Genomic DNA, 20,005 nt, shown 5'->3' with positions numbered 1-20,005 from the left:
TGGCATCCTCAACCCAGATAGGAAGAAAGGCGAGCTGCAAATCCAATACTTGCACTAAGATACCCATTTAAAATTTCCACAACTTTATAACTGATAAAATGCTTTTCCTTAAGCTGAATAATTTTTCTGGCCTCCTCGCTAAGGAGATGGAATTGAAGTAATGATAAAAAAAAAAAAAAAAGATACATTAGACGTAGGATGTTTTTACCTTTATGTTTTTGAATCATCCTGAAAAAGCAGAGCAAATGAAAAACTAATGACTAAATTTTTATTTTTTTTTTAATAGAAAGTGTAGTTTTCACAAAATCTGAATGTTCCATGGAAAAACATTAATTTTGCCAGAGCTGCTTAGTTTTCCACTGGGGAAGATCTAAACAAGAGATTTCCTTTTAAGTTCTAGTTGACTGAAATGTAAGATCTTAAGTAACTTTCTCAAATAATAAACAAGCAAATAAAGTAGGATCCATCCTCTAAGGATTTTCTTCAGCCTGATGTCTCCTGAGACATGAAAGATGGACCTTTAGCACAAGGCAGAGATTAGCAAGGAGCTCTACAAAGAGGACTCCAACGAGCACAGTCCATACCTTCAGCAAAAATGTGTCACTGGGCTAAGACCAAGCATGGAAAATTTCAACACAAAAGGAGTGAGCCTGAGAAAGATATGAGCACAAGTGATGGAGGACAGGCAAGAATAGAAGTTTGAGCTCTACCTCTGTTCCAGCAGCTCTTGCCAGCCATTAATAAATAACAGTCCCCCTGCACAGACCTGGCGCAGCCAAGGCGCGATAGACACAGTCACTTGTGCTGTTTAGCAGCCTGCAGTCCATACCTGCTGTGGCTGCATGAGCAGAGATCCACACCATCATCCTTATCCCCAGGGACATCATCCCTTGGGATGTGGTATGTTAAGGGCAGTATCCTACTTTTCTGAGCTTCCATGCATGGATCCCTCTTGCTGATAGTGGTTTGGGAATCTTGCAAGCACCAGAGGTGTGGTTGGGTACCACCATCTCATGAACACCTCCAGCACAGATTCCGGTCCTTCTGTGTGTTTTCCTTGAGCACAGGGGCACTACACCATGGCCATGACTTCCAGGTGACCAGCAGGAAGGGAGCCTGTCCTCTTCCTCCTCTCTGCCTTCCAGGACTGGTTCTGGCCAACCAGGGCATCTGTTGCAGAAGGTGATGCTTCTGCAGGGAGGAAGAGTTTCATGGAGCCTTTCCACTGCACACCTGACCTCTCTTTGTCCTCCTTGAGAACCTGGCACTGCTGAGACCTGAGCACAATCAGAGGAAACTGCAACCTGAATCCTGTCCCAGCCTGAGACACCCATGCAGCTTCTCCCCACACATCTCTGCCGTCTCTCAGAGCACGGCAGCTGTCTCCAGAAGGCGGTTCTTGAGACAATTTTCAGACAATCCAATACAAATGGAATTTGAAAACCTATTTCTTCACAGTTTCTTCCTGCCCTGAAGCACCTTATATTTTTGTTCACACTGCTGGTGCTCAGCAAAATGAAGGATGGTTTTCTTTTCCTCTGGAAAACAGAAAGGAAAACAAAAATAATCAGTGTTGCCAACACTTGAAATTTTAGTCCCACGGTACTTGATGCTTTTCTTCACCTCCTCCTTGGCTTCTTGCTTCAATGTGTTATGCAAAAATCTCAGATTTCATTTTTAAAAGAGAAGAAAAAGGAACAAGCAGTTCATGGACTTCCAGGTTCTAGAAAAAAGCTGAGAAACATTAACTCAGAGCATCCCAAGGCACCTCCAAACCAAAAAAGAAAGCATGCAGAAAACTGTATTTATCACCTTTTTTTTTTTTTTTTAAAGAGGTGAGTAAAAAAAACCCCATTGACCTGAAGGACCCAACTGATTTTTGAGCCCTTGGGATGAAGAGTCCATTGCATACGAACCACCAGTGGCTTGCACTGGCCAGATTTCAGCTCCCTGTGCAATAACATGGAGATGAGGAGATGTCCCCCCTTTTAGGGGCAGGGCTAAATTTCCGTCCCACACCTTGGCCTTCTGGAAGAAAAATTAATAAATCATAGCTGGAAGGGAAGAAGATTGCACTTCAGTAGGATTTCAGAGTTGCTCTGTGAGATGGTTCTGTGGTGGTCTGTTGTTCCAGGAGAACAAGTGCCCATATAAGCCATGTTTTTCCCTGGGTAAATCACCAGCTCCAAGGAGATTAAAACCCTGCATACAGACATAGACAGTGCTGAGAGTTACAGGGTGCACACTGAGAGCTTGGTCTGCTTTCTCATGCAACCTATCATGTACTGGGGGACCAGTGAACCCCAGGAATGGTCCCTCCTGTACTTGCTGCGTCTTTGCGCTTTTAAGAGCGGTGCCAAGAGGGCACACTTAGTCCCTGTATCAAGAACCCATTTCAGAGGGAGGAGATGCACTCAAACTAACAGAACTGCTTGGAGACTTTGCTTTTCCTCTGTCTTGTTCTGGCATTTCTTTTTTTTTTTAAAATCTAAAACACAAGACATCAATTTTTGAATTTTGTGGCTGAAATTTTGTGGCTGCTGTTTATGTATGGAAAATATTTAACAGTTCAAGTCAGAAAGCCCAATATTCAGAACCTTCAGGGCAATCCAAAACTCCTAGGGTCTTCACAATCAGACTAAAAATACCATGAAAACAGGCTTCCTTGGACCAGATACTGATTTTCTGCAGCAGTGTGAAGGAATTAAAGCTGTCCTTAAGCACCAGCTGGGAACTGCCCTGGCATTTTCATGTCATCTGCTCCCTGGTCCTCTGGTGAAGGCCATGCAGTGATGGGCTGGAGGCTTTCATGGCCCTACTATAATCCAGCAAACCTTGGCTGGTAGAAGCAGCCCCAGAAGAGATTCCAGCTGGCTTAAGTTACAGCAGCCCTGTGGCTTCTCTAACTTAAACCACCTGCCAGTTCAGTCCTGGGCCAGCTCTAGGATCTGGGAGGTAGAAACGTGGACAAAAGCCAAATTTGCCTGCTGTCTTCCTCATCTGTCCCAATAGGAGGTTAGAGAGCCAAACCCCGTTTAGAGATGTCCCTGGTATAAGGCATCAAAGGGACACCTTTGAGCTCCTGATTGCATCTAAAATTGAAGAATGCCCACTATTCAGTCCCATCTTCCTTCCTTACCTTCTCTCATCACAGTGCTTGCATTCACAATATTGAAGCCTGAACGTGAGGAAATGTGCAAGGACAGGTTATTTCCTGGAACAGCTGATGCTTTCTGCTCTCTTTTGACTTCCCAGGCAGCCTCTCCCCTGCAGCTCTGGTGCCTCCACTCCTGTGGGGAGCCAATCGATAGAGACCAGACCAGATAGAGAGGGTATTTTGCTCCTTTAAAGAGTGGAAAATAAAAAAGTAAATTAAACAAACAAAACTTTCCCCAAATATTTCCAGAGCTGCTGATTCGGTTTGGGCTTTGGCAGTAAGATCACAATGGATTTAAACAGTCCCAATTCACCTTTTTACAGAGACACACATAATCATGTGCAATGGTAGGAATTACCCTGATAATACAGCCTGAATTGTCCTGCCCCTGCCCTTCCTCCTTGCCTTTCGCTGTGCAGCTACCAAAGATAATGAGTAACAGTGATATTAAAAAGGGATTTGGTGTTTTTTTACCTTTTTTTTTTTTTCCAGAAAGTGGATAACATCCTACAGTAGATAGAAAAATCCATCCGACTTTATTTAACTGTAGCATTTATTAAGAGCAGTGAAAAGGTCAGCACGGAGCTACCAATGTATGGGCTAAACTCTTTCCCCCAGCCTTGAATTCGACAAGAAAGCAGATCCTTTAAGATGCAACTATCTTAAGCTCCCCTCCGATGGTTAAACTCTTAGTAATTCTAGGTTTTGGAGACAAACGTCAAAGCAGAGGGCTCTTCCCTTCATTATTCAAGAAAAGGCCCCATCAATATTATCTGTAATAAGAATCTGCTGTTGACATGGCTCACCCCGCAGTTCCTGTTCCAGGCAGTAGTCCCTGTCAATAGGATTAAAGTGGAGGAATGCCTTTGACAAGTCCACTGGCTGCTGATTCATTGCTGCCATCAGGCTGCCGGCCGGGAAAGGCAATGGGCACCATGCGTCAGTCCTGCCGGCCAGGCAGGGACGAGTGCCCCTGAAACTTTGATTTCTTGTGCTGGAGGGGCCTCCCTGGAGCTGCAGGGGGAAGCAGGGAGAGGGAAACCTGCGAGTGTTTGCACTGCTGGTGTCCTACCCCGTTGCTTTTGGCTGACCAATGTGCACATCAGCTGGGAAGTTTTGAGGTGGTTTGATGAGCACTGCTGAACCCATGAATGGCACACGTGAATGTGAGTGCCATGCGAATGGCACAGGGAAACCATCCACCATGTAGAGGATGGGAAGGAGTGTTCCTGAGCCTCTGTCACCACCATCTCATCCTCAAACCTGGGAGATTGCACATTGAGATGAAAGAGGGACTCTGCTTTCACACTGGGGTGCTCTCAATGCCAAGCAGCCCACAGGAAGCCATGAGCAGTGACACCTGAGCAGTGCTGCCCAGATGCAGCAATGGCAGCTGACAGACACAATGGACCTGGGAACCCACAGCAAGAGGCACGAGCAACTTCCTTTGACTCATCTTTTTCCTGGAGCTTGGCCTATGCTTCACCAGTCATAAGGATGCAGGGATATGCTCAAGGGACCAGGAGTAGCAACATGGTAAAAATGAACCACTGTGGTTAAAGCCTTGGAAGGAAAGCTCTGGGCACCAAGGGGTGCAGATTTCTGGTGCATGGTTGGGTGCATCCACTCCTTGACAACACTTGTGTTTTCCTTCCTGTTTACCAATCCATAGGCTGTGTCATCACTCCCTGGCTTGCACAGCCCCAGGTTTGCAAAGGCCCTGGCTCACCCTCCCCTGCAGGCTGGTGCCCACAGTGGAGGAGCCAGAGCAGAGCCATTCTGCAGCTCCTCTAGAGCCTGCAGGGTCTGACACTGGCTAAAAATCAGCACCCAACCACAAAAGTAAGGGGAAAAGTCAGCTGCAGGGAAAATCTGAGCCTCCTAACCTTCCACCTCTCAACTGTTTGAGCAGAACATGCAGGACACATGTGCACACACACATACACATTAACACCCTCATCTTTTCCAGTGACTAAGCTCCTGTCTAATTCGTTCTGTTCCTGTCCCCTCAGGTGCTGAGGCCAGGTCAGGAAGCAGGCAGCCTAGAGTAAATAGATCAGCTCTTTTTAAAATAAAACCTCTATTATTATCCTTAGGAAAAAAAATAACAACCCTCATTTTCAGGAATTGTTACATTTAATTAGGCTGCAGATTCCACTGGGCTCCACAAACGGAGCCAAGAAAGCATGAATGTCAAAATATTCTGCACACAAGATGAAAAACCCTGAGCCAGGCGATCCGGTGAAAGGGAACTCTGTCAGCTCGCCTGTCAACTGTGCTGCAGATTTTTCAAACCTAATTAAAATGATCTTTAATTTTTTTTTCTTTTGCTTTTAAAGAAACACTTTTTTTTTCTTTTATTTTTAATTTTTTTTTCTGCTTTAGTTTTTAATCAGTCTGATTTCCTGCATTGAGCTAGCCAGGAAGAAAGTGAAGGGGGACTCACACAGGCATCCAGGACTGGAAAACAGGAGGATGAGTGGCTGTTCAGGCAGCAAAGCCTCTGCTGCTCACCGTGTACCCACTGTTTACTCACATGTGAGATCAGCCCTAACAGGAAGAATAAGGTACCAAATTCTGTCCCTGCCTGTTTCCTGCCACCTTTGGGGGAATGGGACCTTTTGGGCTCTTTGTAAATAAACAGGAGCACATCAAAGGGACACCTGACCATGCACCCATTTTTGGAAAAACTAGAACAACTTACAGGCACTTGAATTTTTGGCTGACAGCTCATACCAAAAAGGCCTTTACTGCCCTGGGATTAGCAGCTCTGATGCTTTGGATCTGATAGAGGAAACCAGTTTGCAAATCCTGAAACAAGAGCCTTATAGGAGAGCTTGAGCCACCGATTAATTTTGCTCACATCTATGCCTTGCCCCTGCAGGGACCTGCCAACCCCCTCTCCCTGACTGGGTTCATTGTTTATATGTGTGAAGTTATTTGGATGGGCTGATCTCAGGAAAGTGGTCTGTAGAATTCTGCAGGAAAACGGGAGCTTGATGAGATGAAGGCAGCAGCACAGGGCACAGCAAGTCATTAGGACTAATAACCAGCATGATAAAAATAGGCATAAATAGGGATAAAGAGATTTAAACCAAGAAAATAATGCTTAAGGGGAGGTTGGTCAGCAGCTATATAAACACACACTTCCCCTCCCACCTCCCCTGCTCTAGTGTCTTCAAGAAAAATATTTGCTTACTTAAACAACCACTTTTTTCAGCCTAGTTTCCTAGAGAAACAACTTGTTTGCGATCACGTTGTGGGTGTGTCTGTCTTTCTCCCTAATAAAACTTGTGAACTCCCTGGCCAATTTCAACCAACTTTACCAGAAGGGCAGAATCCTCAAAGATACCAACTGCTCTCAACTCTTGCCAGAACTGGGTAGACAAGAGAACACTGAAACCATGGCAGGACAAAGGCTGCAGCCTGGGCACTCCTGATATTAAACACCAGAGCATCCAGCCTGGAGTTGCCTCATTTGTTTCTCTGCAGGAAGCCACAGTTCACTGAATCACACAAAGTGCACTGCTGAAATGGCATCATTTGGGCTGAGAATTTAGAATTGTGGTCTGTTTCTGAGAAATGCCACAAGAGTAGCATCAGCATGGGAAGGAGCCTCATCCAGGTAAAATGAGGTGCCTGCAGGCACAGGGTAGCACTAGCACTGCTCTCCAGCCACCTAAACTGGTCCTCAGCCCTTCCTGCACCAAAGCCACCTCTTGGGCATCAAGGCCAGGAGCATGAGTGGGGTCACCTTCTGCTCCATGCAACATCCCAGCTGCAGGGTCTTTCCTGCTGCTTGGGTGAGCAGAAGAAGAGGTAGGAGAAGTCTAGCTACTGTGGGAGTCAGTGACTCATAAACTGAGAGTGTTTGACCTGGGATCAGCCAGAGGGAAGGACATTCTAAGTCTTTCTCCTACAGCGTCAATTTTCAGGCTCAACTCACACTTTCAAAGCACATTGGGAAAGGCTCGCTGCAGATGCCTCTCTCAATACAAGGGCACAGGATGCTCTTGGTTGGGGTGGGAGCATGGAAGTGAGCTGGGACCTGCCATATTCCAACAGAGCTTGGGTGCTGATGGGGAGGAATGCTTGAAAAGGACAATGGAATAAATTGATAGTCCCAACCAGGGCTGCTCAAGAAAATGTCTCTTAGGTTGCAATGCAAGATATAACCAGGAGTATGTATTCTATGACCATCTGTTAAAACCAGGTGGGGCAGTGTTCTTTATCTCTTCCATGACCCATCCTCCCTCCAGGGGGAGATCTTCTTTTAATGGGCTATTGAGTCCCACTGCAGGACTGATAAAATTACATCATCCCACTGTGAGATGCTCCACCCAGGGGGAGGAGCCAAGCATTCCTACAGGATATAATCTGAGACATGGAACACCAGTCAGCCTTTTCCCACTGGATTCCCAGAGGAAGACCAGACCCATCTACTCCACCACTGGATCTTCAGAGGAAAACAACACCCTTCTACAGGATCACTGCTTCAACAGAACCACATCTGTCACTCCAGGAGGACTGCAGCCACCATTTAATGGGACTGCTATCAACACCCTGACCAACAGGGTGTCAGGTTGTATTCTGCCTGACAGTGTTTTGTACTACTGCATTTAATTTTAATTTTCCTAATAAAGAACTTTTATTCCTATTCCATTATCTTTACCTGAGAGCCCCTTAATTTCAAAATTATAATAATTTGGAGGAAGGAGGTTTACATTTTCCATTTCAAAGGAAACTCCTGCCTTCCTTAGCAGACACCTGTCTTTTCAAACCATGACAATGTCCTGATTAAGAAGGTCTCTTTTCCTCTAGGTTGGGTTTAGGATAGTTTAGTGCAGTCAGATTTAGGATGCACTAAATGAAGGAAAAGCCAAGGGGGTTACCAAGGGTAATGCAGTCATGAGCTCCTGTTCTTCAAGATGATGGAGACAACATAGGGAAATGCAAGAAGGACATTTTTAATGGGGAGGATCTTGATTTCAACAATCTTAGCCCTGCTCTCACATAATTTAAATTTGGAAATCTCCTCAGAATATCACAGCAATCCATTTTATTGTGAATGTCCTGGCACTTCTTCCCTCTCATCAGCTGCCTATTATCTCACTGGGAACACTCTCTCATCTGCTGAAAAAAATAAAGCATCTTCTGGAGTAAGAAAGCCTTTCAGCCAGAACTAAAGGAAGCCTGGCAGGTTTTACCCTGTGATTGCTCAGGGAAAATTCACCATGTGATCTTTGCATCCCACAGAAGAGATGAAATCAAGCCTTGCGCAAGGCGCTGCAGGGAAGGGACAGACAGGTGCCCTCACGGTGAACAAGCTGGGATCTTGCGTGCCTGGGAATCATGTCCGTAGGGGATGGAGCTGGCATTTTTGGGACCCTGTGACTGGCTGTCCAGCTAGTAATTTAGCAAAGGGTGAGCAGGTAATTTCCTGTTGGACTGGTCTGTTGGAAGGGCCTTTCCCCTCCGGGGAGCTGTTGGCTACGCAGCCAAGCCTGAAGACCCACGGGAGCAAAGTGTGCTCGCTCCTTTTATAGCGGGACTGGTTTCCCCGCATTGCCGTCATCCTGGGGGTGAGCAGCGCTGTAAGACATTTGAGGCTCTCCCCCGCAGAGGGTAAAAAGTCAAAAGGGTATTAAGCTGTCACATTGGGGCGATTTATGTGTATAAACAGAGCCCCGTTTTGCTGATTTACACCCTGATAGCATATGGCCCACAGGTAATGAACACAGCACATCCCCACATCTGCCAATGGAAGCAGTTTGGATTGACTGACCCATAAAACTGCAAGGCCTGAAGTTATCTGTCTTCACATCTACATATACACACGCAAACAGCCGCAGCCAGCAAGTGCTCATGGAGTAACACGATATAAGCAATAAACGCTTTCCCCCAGCAAAAGTTAGGGCAGAGATTAGATAAGGTGGCTAAAACAAACTTTAAGCACCATGGTGGGAGCTTGACTGGGCTGTCCTTTTTCTCAGCTGAATAAGTCACAGTGTGAGGAGCCCACAGTCCCAATCACCCCATAGTGCTGGTTTCCTGAAGGGTGCAGACAACACAAATTAGCCAGCATATCTCCACTGCCTGTGAAAGCACCCTTATCCCCATTATTATTATGAGAGAGCTGTGCTCCCTCCCAAGCTCAGGGTCCAGTTAAGTCTTGCCTCCCACTGGAGAAAGGTGCCAAATCCTTTTTCCCATTTGGGAGTGCTCCTCTTTGGGAGCTAGAGATGTGGCTGGCCTTAGTGGGCACAGGGGAGAGGGAGGCGGCTCTGGTGCCATTGCTTCCCTCCCAGGTGGTGAAATACAGCTCCCTTTGACTACATTGCACAACCAAATCCCACTCCCTCCCACCTTTCCAGGGAAAATCATGTTGCAGCTGACCTAGAAACTCCATCCTTCCCCCTTCAATGACACCAAGAAAGCAGATTACCCCCCCAACCACCGACATCTGAAGATAGGACTAATGAACACACAGATGGGTGCCTGCTCCTGACATAGTATGTGCAGTGTTTGCTTCCCATCACTGCAGTCCATGCCTTCACATCATTGTGCCGCTGTTGGGATGTGAGGAGCCGCTACATTCCCCTTCTGCCCAGCAGACTTCAGTGTCAATTGCATGCTTTGGGCAAAAATAACAATTGGAAAAAGTAATTGCATTTATCATGTTGACGACTCAGCCAGCTACATAAGAATGTTACATAGCAAAACCACAGAATTCAGCCTGTTTTCACACAGACAGCAGAACAATGACTGGCAGGAGTCCCCTGACATCAGACACTTGCCTTTAAATCAAGCAGATTTTCCACCAACATCTCAAATCCACCAACCTGGGATGCCACAGCAATTCAGCCTTCAGGTAAAGCTGAAGCTGATGAAGATACCAACAGCCAGAGGACAATTTCCAGCAACAACTAAGCAGGCAGGAATACCACAGCAGACTTATTCTACTGTTTTGTCAGTGGAGGCTCAGAAAGATGTAGGATTTAACTTCTCAAGTCACACCATGATTCATAGGAAATTAAACTTCCCATGCTTGAGGCAGCAGTGATGGGTGACAGATTATGGCAGATGCAAATGATGGCTCTTCCAGTGTCACCATAGACTCCACAGATATGTGAATTGCAGCTGCGCCTCTTACTGTAGCTTTTCAACCTGCACAGTACTCTGTGTTACTTCAATCTAGACTTGCTTTCTTTCCTTAGCCCACTAACTCTGGCCCTGTGTAGCCTGGTCACTGTGCTTGCACACTGTTTTCTTGCACAAGGATTTAAGATAATGTAATGAGTCCAAGTCAGAAAACAAACTGTTATTGAACAGGCTCCATCCCTTCTAACCAAAGAAGGCCACAAAAATCCCACCTGCTCTTTTGGACTGTAGTGACTGGGAAGCCACTCTGAAAGTTGTATTTTTTCAAAGGAGATTAGCTCCAACTTGAAACCAGCTCACCAAAACAGAGTCTGCACAAGCAGCAAGTAAATCCAACTCTTCAAATGGTTGCATGGTCACTTCATCCAACACAAGAGACAAGGTGAGGCAGGAAGCAGAAGAGCAGTGCCCAGCTAGATAGGTTAGCCAAAACATGAAGTTGTTCCCCAAAGCCTTGTCAGCAAATGTAAGTTAAAATATGTCCCTCTGTGATTCAGTGATCATTGGTCTTCTGACTCCATGGTGTGTAAATTATGTCAGTTGTAATCTCCCTAAGACTTCATTGTGTTGGCATAAAACACCAAAATGAATCTGCCTGGGGCATTCTTCTGCTCACAGGATATAAACAGTTGGCAGTGACTGATTTGCCACTTGTCAATGCACTCTCCAAACCTCATCCTGCAAAATAAACTGCATTAGCCTAATGCAGTTTACCTTCAAGCCGCAGTAAAGCCATCCCTGGCATTAGCTTGTTCTTCTCAATGCAACTTGAACTGTCTTAGATCTTATTTAGTGAACAACTTAAATACATAGGAACACCAGTGCAACTACAGTTAAATTGGTCCTTGATATTGGTTCATGCTGTAAATACAGGTTGTGATTGACATCCTTGTCCTCCAGGTCTTCCTGTGCTAGCTGATAGTTTGACCACAAGATGCTCATTGGCACCTCCCTAGAGAGGCTGCTACCCCACTGCTGCTACACCACAAACCCACTGATGGATTTAATCTTTTCAAGCTGAGGTGGACAAGAACCAGTTCCTTGTGGGTATGCAACATTTCAGCTATCACAGATGCTTACATTGTGAACACCTATCTAAAGATTTGGAGCTACAATCAGCACCACCTACAGCAGTTTTAAATCAATTTTGAGATGTTCATCTAAGAACTTGTACTACATTGGTTTAAAAATACCTTAGGTTTTTTTTTTCCACATTTATGTACAGATCAGGATAAAAAGATATCTAAGAACTCTCAAGTTCTACCTCTCCCAAGACTTTGGCACTTTTGGTATGGACTTCAACATAAGCAGGGCTTTAGCTTTTCCTTACGTGCAGATGTCAGTCCCAATCTGGCTATGCCAGTGTAGCAGTGCTGGTTTAATCTGGCTGGGATTCTGATGCCCTGCACTCAGGTATGCTGTGAGTTGGTGAGCCTGGATGAAGATCCCAGACAACACAAATTTCTGATCAAGCTGATTCTTTGAAGCCTTCACCCCATATAACTGCCTCTACACTCAGCTTCCAGTTGCTGTGGCATGGTCTACTACAGAAAATAAATAAATAAAAAAATAAACCCTAGTATTTACTTCACTCCCCACATCTGCAAACTGGGACCAACTCTATCTTCAACTTTGCTCTGGTGGCTTAGCAAACAAGGTCACTCAGGGCTTTGTTATCTTTCCAAAATTTTACTGTCTCTTTCCTGAACTCTCTCCAACATTTTGATGCTTTTACTCACCACAGCAGCACCGTCATCAGGAGGAAATAAATTAGAGACACTCTATGCTCTTTCTACCTCCAAGTGTCCTCCTGCTCAGTTACAGCTCAACACCAAGACCATCCAGTCAGCTGATTTTGGCTGGTGAAGAAGCTTTTTCAAAAAAAAAAAACCTTCCCAAAAGCTTCTTCAGGATCCTTCTTCCTAGAGTTCACTGTCTCATAAATACAGCTTTTATTCTTTTTTCTTCTGTTCACCTGCATCACTGTATTTGTTACTTGCTTGAGCCTGGCTCCCCAAGCGCTCTGTATCCCTCCCTATCAGTGACCTCCCCTCTCCATTATTTACTGTTTCCATCTCATCACACCATCAACACACTACATCAGTGGTGATTTTATGTTTTCTCCCATGTCATTGATAAAGATATTAAAACCAAGAATACTGGAGGGACTTTGCTACAAACACAGCTGGCAGATGATTTACAGTTACATTTGGAGACTTGTCAGGGAGCCAGGTTTTAATCCATTTAATGCACACCCTCTTGATTTTATACTGCTCTAGATCCTTAATCAAAATGTCATGTGGTACCCAGTCAAATGTCTCACAGAAGTCTTGTATGCTACTATCACTTTTATCAACTAAACTAAAGAGAGGCATCCCATTTTATTTTCCATTAACTCATGCTGATTGGCATTAATTACAATTTTCATCCTTTAATTGCTCATGGACTCCCATGAATAAGGGCTAACTTGCACCACCCAGTGCACCACTAACAGCATCCGTCTGACTCATCCGTGCCACAGCCCATGAGTATTTTGAGAACAGCAATCCTGTGAAACCTAAAGCTGGACCTGGGCACTAGCAAAGCTGGGAAGTGGCACAATAGGGGACCATGGAATCATGGTCTTGCTGATGGCTTTGCCTCTTCCAGAGGGCTGGAAGCGCAGGTGAGCTCATTTTGGACACTAAAAGGATGTGAAGAATGGCTCTGTCAAGTGAATCAACCGCCACCAGTCTTTGAGATAGCACTGATCCACACTGGAATTGCTTACCCAGGAGTGGTCAGGAGAGACTTTTTCATGGCACAAGGAGTGATACAAAATGTTTCTCTCATTGCAAAGAAAGGGAAGCTGTTTATTCAGCATACCCATGAGACTGAAACATACTTCTAACAATAACATAGCACGTGTTATCTTATTATCACAACTATTTGGTTTGCTTCCTTGAAGGCTGAACATAATTCATTAGCTTACCACTGAGTCACTGCCTTGGTTTTTTCAACTCTCCAAGTGAAATATAGGAAGAAGTCCCACAGCACCTACCCACAATACTGACACATCTATGACCCTGGATTGTTCTCTTTTTATCCTTTAACTCTGTGAATCATTGTTTAAGTGTCACAAATGGAAGCAATTCCTCACCAAGAAACTACAGAGAATAAAAGGAAGCAAGAATTTCGCTTCAAACGTGCAAATCATGTTGGTTTTAATTTTGATGGAGTTGGCATTTTTAAAAAATTTGGAGCAGAACAAAAGTATTTGTTTTACTTTAAACTTTTCATTTTCTTATGAGGGAGGTATTTTTTAAAAAATTATTTAAATAAAACTGAAGGAAATTTCTAGGAATAAAAGTGTCATGTTTTGTGGGAGAGGACAGACTATAAGAGCTGAAGTCCTTCCAACACAATAGCATAGGCACATCAAAGTGAAGTAACTAAATATTTCAGCATCAGTAAACAGCATTTGTTTATTTCCTACAAATGTCTTAGCTGAGGGATTTTTCCAATCACCAGTCTTGGTTGGTTACTACCAGAATTCAACTGCAGCCTATCTCCATTTAAAGTGTGCAAGTCCAAGTAAAGAGGAGATGAAAGCCCCATTACTACCACAAAAAGTAATTCCCATAACAAGATCTGCTTGGATGGAATTGAAGTACCTGATGTAACTACCTAGAAAACTCTTCTGGAAACTTGGGTTTGGAGCCCCGTAAATCTGAGCAGCAGAAGGAGAGGAGGATGGGGGATGTAAGACTGCAACTCCCCAGACAGGACCATTCTCACTGGCTTTTTTGCTTTTTCCACTTGTCCAACACTGAAGAAAATGACTGTGCTGGACAGTAGGGATGCTTCTCTGCTCAGTGGTGATTATGCACAGGCTCTTCTCTGTCCCAGGGAACAGCACAGCAGACAGCAGTCTTCAGCTGTAACACACTCTAGTTTTCATCTTTTCTCTGCTTAAGGCAAAATCTTGGCAGAACATGCTGGAAAAACACAAAGGATATTGCAGTCTTGGGGTTAATGGCTATGCTGCTGAAAACTTTGCAGAGCCTTTGACTTCTCTCATTAGCAAGCCAGAGATCTGCTTTGGCATTAGATGTCACCTGTGAATTTGGAACAATCCCCAACATCCACAAATCTTAGCAAACATTCCCTCAGTGCAACCCAAGTGCCTGCAAGGGTGCTAATCCACAGCCAACATTCATTTGGCTAAATTATTTTTAAAAGATGATGCAGCTAATACTCCTTATTCCCAAGAATCCTGCATTGTTTTCCTTGTAAATTGCTCCTCCAAAAGGATAAAAGTTACAGCTTCTCACTTTCCACTACAAAATAACCTTTCTCTACTGGAGCAGCAGCCCACGAACATCCCCAGGAAAAGTGAGATGCATCTGGTGAGTCTGAGCCCAGTCCCCAGCCACAGCCACAGTGATGGTCAGGGGCCGTGGCTGCTTTTTATCACCCCTTGCTCTTTGTGCTGAGCCTGGCGTTTATGGCTGTTTCCCTCCTGGCTTTGGATGTCCCTCCCGCCGGTGGGGCTGGGGGGCAGGAGCAAGGCCATGCAGGAGTCAGCGGCATTGAAGGGCTCTGCGCTGGCAGAACAATGGGTTTGCTCCAGGCAGAGCTACTGACTTTTAACAGCTCTTTGCCAGTAACCCCATACGGGATTGCATCATGGAAAATCCTAGTGGAAAGGCAGGAACAAAGGAAAGATGTCAGGCTGCTTTTAAAAGGAACTTGTTCTCAGGGCAGAGGAAGCCCTTTGGTGGCCAGAGTGGGAGGCTCAGCCAGAGGAACCTGAGCTCTATTAAAGACTGGAGGCAAATCTGGAGACATACACCAGATGGGAGAGATGAGAAAAGGGCAATGCTCAGGAGGCGACAGCTTTGCCTCACTTTGCAGCGTTCCTGCATTGTCTAGGGATGAAGTGTGTGTGTGTCTGTGTCGAAAAAATTCCTATGCAGATGTTATGTCTCTTTATTGAATTGTCCCCATAGTCCCTGAAGAGTCCAGAGTGCCGGTCAGGACAGAGGATGCAACAATGCCCACAAGCTACTGAGCTCTCATCTCTGATCCAACATCCCCAGAAAGGGAGCCAGGCAAGAGACATGTCCCTGAAAACCAGGGCTTGGGACACTGCCTGGACTCTCTCCAGGCCTGGGTAGCTGAAAAGCACCCAGAGCTGATTTTATAATGCATGACAAGAGATTTTGGTCAAGAGAGACTCTGTTCAATAGAAATGAACAGTGAAAACACAGTGAAAGGTACAAACAGAATCACCACTCCATTTCTGAAGGGATCACAGCTCTAAGTGGTATTACACTGCAAGCCCAATGAGAAACCTTTTGATGGGGGATTAGAAAAGCAACACCACTTCTGTAAGTATGGAAGAAACTCCTCATAAGAAGAAGGAAAACTCCCAAGGAAGAGCCCAGCAAAGACACTCTGCACTGCCCAACCATGGGCTCGCTGAAGTCCATATACCATGTGACTTTGGCTTTGATGCTATACCTAACTTACAAATACAGACCTTCTTGTCTGCCTTTCTTATTCTAAACTGCTCTTTCTTTAACCCTCCAGGGACAGCATGTGGAAGGATAGTGCACAGCAGGTGCTTGAGAGGCTCTGCTTCCTACTTTGTTGTTCCACCCAAAACACTCCATTTCTCCTTGGCAACACAAGGAAAACTTCACCAGCCAGTGTGATGTACTTACATCCCATGGCAAAAGGAAGGACACTTAGGTACCATCCATAGAAAGGAAGCAGCAGAGGCTGTAAGCAAGTCTGGAAAATGAGCACATTTGCATTCTCATTAGCTATATGGAAAACAGCTAGGGAGACTTTATTTTTTTTTTCTTTTTTTTTTTTTGGCAATACAGCTAGCCATTGACTTGCTTACTTGGCTGAATGACTGATGCCAAGGAGCAGAAAAGCAAAGCAAGAGAGCTGGCCTCGAACCAAAGGATTTTGCAGAGCTCTCATTTTGCATTCATTCTCCTTAGTCCAGGGGTCTTAAGTGTTGTCAGTTTTAGGGCATGATTTGGAAACTGGATTTCAGAAGGAGCTCTTCCCTATTTGCATACGGGTGTCTCTGCCTTTCATTTCACTCCATCCTTGGTCAAACAGTCCAGATTTTGGACAGAAAATCCTTCCCAAACTCCAATGCCACCATGCTTGTGATGTACAGGGGTGGTTGACTGGAGCAGGGCATGGAGCAGGGCTGGCCCTGCTCTGGCAGCACGGTCACATCCGCAGTGCCCGGCTAGCTCTCCCCACTGCTGGCTGGGGATAGCTCAGCTGCCACTCCTTGTTACAAAAGATACACTCTTTGCTCAGCCACTGGGCACTGGGCTGCTTCAGTCCCAGTAATACTGGCAGTGCTGCTGGGTGATAAATAACTGAGGGCACAGCTCCCTTGCCTGAGAGCCCCAGCACAAACTGGATATCTCAATCACCTTGACCCAGTCGTCTCCAGAAATGGCAGCCACAGCAGGTACAGCACACTTCTCTCCTGCTTGTGCCAAGCACCATGATCAGGGACATGATGGCCCCATGCAAACACCATGGAACAGCCTATCCCAGAGTGCAAAAAGACTGGGAACGCAACTGGTTTTCAATTACTGTGGCATTATGTGGGACTTTGCTTGGAAAGGTTTGCTGCTCTGGGCTGCCCTGAGAAATCCTGACAAGAAGTTGGAAAAGAGTGAATCAGATATCAGCTGTGAAGAGAAACCCTTCTCCCAGCAACTTCCTTTAAGATTGGAGGTGGTTACGTATCTCAAATCTTTTTCCCCACCATCATTTCAAATAAACAGTTTAAATTTGGTCTACCTGCATTCACATGCTTTTATGTTTGTGTACCAATAATATTCTAACAATGGCCTTTACTGTCAGGAACATTTACTGAAATGGTAAATAATAGAAACCTCAGAAACACAGCAATTCAGACCAGAATCTGGTTCTGAAAGTCACGTACTAATATTTCAGAGAAGAAACAATGCCGTGTGAACATTCACCTAAGCCAAAGTCACAGTACAGCTGAGATTTCAACCATTCACTAGTAACAGGTTCATTATCAAGATATATTGCCTGAATTATTCTTAGATGTTATTAAGAGAATTATTCCAAATAATTAATATATGTAAGAAAATTACTGGCTCTGAACAGAAGAATTGAACTTGTCATATTAAAGCTGAATAGGTGCCCTGCAACTATTCACTCCTCTCTTTTGGATACACTAATTTCATCAGATCCAATCTTTAACCCCATTGGCGCTGAAGGAAAAGTTCTCCTATAGTTCTCTGCTTGCTGTGGTTTGGGACACAATCCCCAGGAACTCCATCCCTCTCTGTAGGGGGACTGTGGCCTTGTTTCACGGGCTCTCCATTGTATTTCAGGGAGGAGAGTCATAGTTTTACCTTTCACTTACCCCAGAATAATTTCTGTGGTCTTCAGCAGAGCTGTGGTTACACGTCCATGCACAGGACAGGAATTGTCCAGGTTTAATCTTGTCCACAGTTCATTGTTTCAGCATCTCAGAGGAGGTGCAGGAAACACTGCGAGCAGAGGGAGGTGCTGGCAGGAGCTGGCAGGACCTGGTGGTCCATGGCCAGATGGTGGGGACAGCCAAACCAGGGGAGGCTGGAACCTGTGCCTGGATCTCCAAGAAACAAAGGAATCTTGATGCTGTTTGGGCTGGTCTCAGGAAAAGTGAGTGTGACCAGTATGTCCAAATGTAGATATGAGAGGAATCAGATCCAGAAGCTGAAATTCTTGATTTGTGCTGTCACAGAAAAATGTGGTGGTAAGAACCACAGATTCTCAGCAGCCATGCATTTTGATAACAGCTTTACCAAGTGTTGTGGGGTTTTTCCATTGATTTGTTTGGGGTTTTGTGCCTATGGTACTTTCCAGGCACCAGAAATTGCTGTAGCTCTCTGTGCCCACACAGCAGCACAACCCCACTGTTACAGACAAGTCGCGTGGTGATCGGCTCCCGCAATTATGGGATGATTATGGTGTCTGTGTTAAGAGAAGTTTCATTGATGTGTATGTTTCTGTGGTTTGTTGTTTGGATGTCCTCTGTTCTCCCCACAGCCCCCTCTCTCCCTGGGTATGGTTGACCACGGATGGTTTCAGCGGGTGGACGTGTGGAGGGAGGCCATGCGCTAGGGCAGGCCTGTTGCCAGGGGGCGTGGCATGGCAACACCTGACCTCCAATCAAGCTGCCAGAGAGCCGCCTCCACCAATGAACGATGAACAAGAAGTTGACTGACAGACCTTGGGAGGGGCCAAGGTTACCTCATGTTATAAAAGGCAGAGCAGCCATTTTGTGAACGAGTGTGTTGCTGCTGGTCATGGAGACTCTCAAAGCTGAAATTTTCCCTTCTTCAGTCCCTTGTTGTATTTTGTTAAGGTTTAATAAACATTTGAAATTTTTAAAAGTGAGCCCCATTTCTCACACCACCAACTTGCACTTGCAGCACAGGTGACTTGTGCCCCACAGCTTCTGTCTTTCAGTCACACAATGAATTCCTGTTACCTGTAAGAGCAGCCTTCTCCCTAGAATCCCTCCAGCACATGTGATGGAGGTTCAGGATTAAGGATGTAGGATCAGGCTTCATGTAGAGAAGAAATAAAAATATAGAGAGACATGAAAGACAAGTATAATAACTAAGGGAAGAGGCATATTTTCATGAAAGTTGCCAGATAGGTGGCTTGTTAACTGCATTGTGGCATTGTTCCTTGTCCTGTTATTCCCGAGGGCTTGATCCCTTCTCATGCAAGCCCAGGACAGGCTTAACTTGACTGAGGGCAGGGTCTAGGTTTTACCAGGCAACGGAGGTCAGTGTTGGGAAGTAGTCCGCCTAGCAGGGTTTGAAGAGGGATTTGGGTGAGGAAGGGGCCCAGGGGTCACCATGGGGTCTGTTGCAAGACCTCAATGATGCAGCTCCTGGCATCCTAGCTACCCAAAAACATACAGAGCCTCAAGACCCAGGAGAACTTTTCTGCGTCAACAATCAGCACAAAAAGTAGTAGCAATAACTAGTAGTATCTGAAAGGGGTTCTTTGCTATTCTCTCCCCCCCAGCTCCCCCTTTTTTTATTTTCCTGACTGACAGAGGATTTAAATGCAAAGTGGATCTAATGCACACCCTGAAGTCGGCTGGCAGTATGCAAATGACCTGTCAGATTAAAATCTGAATGAAAGAGATAACAAGCTTATCTTCATAACAAAAGACTCTTACGGGCAAACTATTTGACGCAGTGTTGATGTTTGTTTTAACCCGTGGACTTTGGACAGTGCAATATTTCAGGGGCTTCACTCTCCTCCCCAGTGCTTGCACGCCTGTGTGTGGTGTGTGTGTGTATTTGTATTTGCACTGGCAACAAAAGGCAAGTGCCGTGATAATAAAAGAGGGAGGAGCAAAAAAAAAAAAAAGAAGCCTAGTGAGGGCTCTAATAGTTGATTTTGAAGTCTTTTTTTGGGGGGATGGCTCTGCAGAGCCAGTGCCAAACAACCCAGCAATAGGTCAGCTCACGCTTGCGACCAGCACTACAGCTGCAGCGAGAATAAGCAAACACAGCAGCAGGGGTAAGAATTAAAGGAGGGGGCTGGGGGTGAGGCGGGCGATTTATTCTTCTGGCACGTGCAGAGGGGCTGGAGATGGATCAGCTGTATTTATTCTGTGAA

At 45.3% G+C, this 20,005-nt stretch overlaps 1 long non-coding RNA gene across 3 annotated transcripts; it reads right to left on the bottom strand.

Annotated features, from left to right (window-relative positions):
- Positions 1-246: 246 nt before the first annotated feature.
- On the bottom strand, positions 247-19,258 carry LOC111935084 (uncharacterized). Of its 3 annotated transcripts, XR_002867586.2 has the most exons (4): positions 17,742-18,516; positions 13,972-14,295; positions 3,140-3,343; positions 247-1,538 (listed from the first exon to the last, which is right to left on the bottom strand). It is a non-coding gene; the product is annotated as an uncharacterized LOC111935084 (long non-coding RNA). The 3 variants fall into 3 exon arrangements; XR_015274776.1 differs by lacking the exon at positions 13,972-14,295 and having other exon boundaries at positions 3,140-3,290; positions 17,742-19,258; XR_002867585.2 differs by lacking the exon at positions 13,972-14,295 and having other exon boundaries at positions 17,742-19,152.
- Positions 19,259-20,005: the final 747 nt, after the last annotated feature.

This window comes from Cyanistes caeruleus, chromosome 11 (genome assembly GCF_971803275.1).
Source record: "Cyanistes caeruleus chromosome 11, bCyaCae1.hap1.1, whole genome shotgun sequence".
Lineage (NCBI taxonomy): Eukaryota > Metazoa > Chordata > Aves > Passeriformes > Paridae > Cyanistes > Cyanistes caeruleus.
The sequence above is the reverse complement of the archived record's forward strand: the minus strand, read 5'-3'. Positions and strand labels throughout refer to the sequence as shown.